This window comes from Arachis ipaensis, chromosome B01 (assembly GCF_000816755.2).
Source record: "Arachis ipaensis cultivar K30076 chromosome B01, Araip1.1, whole genome shotgun sequence".
Lineage (NCBI taxonomy): Eukaryota > Viridiplantae > Streptophyta > Magnoliopsida > Fabales > Fabaceae > Arachis > Arachis ipaensis.
In genome coordinates, this window is record NC_029785.2 from 68313303 (window position 1) to 68314046 (window position 744).

Genomic DNA, 744 nt, shown 5'->3' on the forward strand with positions numbered 1-744 from the left:
ACACCGATAGCAAAAAATTGTAAACATATACATTGTACCAAATAAAAAAAAAGTCAATACAAACATTTCTTCTGTTAAATAGATTAGATACCGGTGGAAACTCATGCACATGGGATTCGATAGTTTTGCCATAAATTAGTAGAGATATCCAGCTATAAGTATTGCGTAGTACAGAAGATATACATTGAGAACTTGATTGATTTACAAGATGCATGGTAAAAGATCCACAATAATAAATAATAAAGTCAATTCAATAATTCTATAGAATATATGTAGTGTTTGTTGTGTGCCAACAAAGGTTTGCTTTATCATACAGTAAGGGAATTAATCTATCACAAATTAAAGTGGTAGTGGTGAATCAGATTCGAATTTCAGCTTTGAACATTTTCTTTTTAAGGTGTTTTGTACATTAATTGGCAAAATAATTTTTCATGTTCAACTCAGTAATTAAACTAATAATTCAATTTTAAAATTGATCAAAATAGTCCTTTAATTTCTTTTTTACCATAGGTTAAGTTAATTAGTCCCTTCGTGAAAGAGAAGGAAGACCATGACGATTCGAATATGATGCAGTGTCAATAATAAATGGTGTACGTAAGATTTCTATTAGCGTCATTAACTAGCTATTTGACAGAGGAATTAAGACTAACTTGATTTACATAAAATTAAGGAACTATTTTGATCAATTGAATTAAAACTAAAGAACATTTTGGTTGTTACCTACTTTTATCAAAATAAATTGGA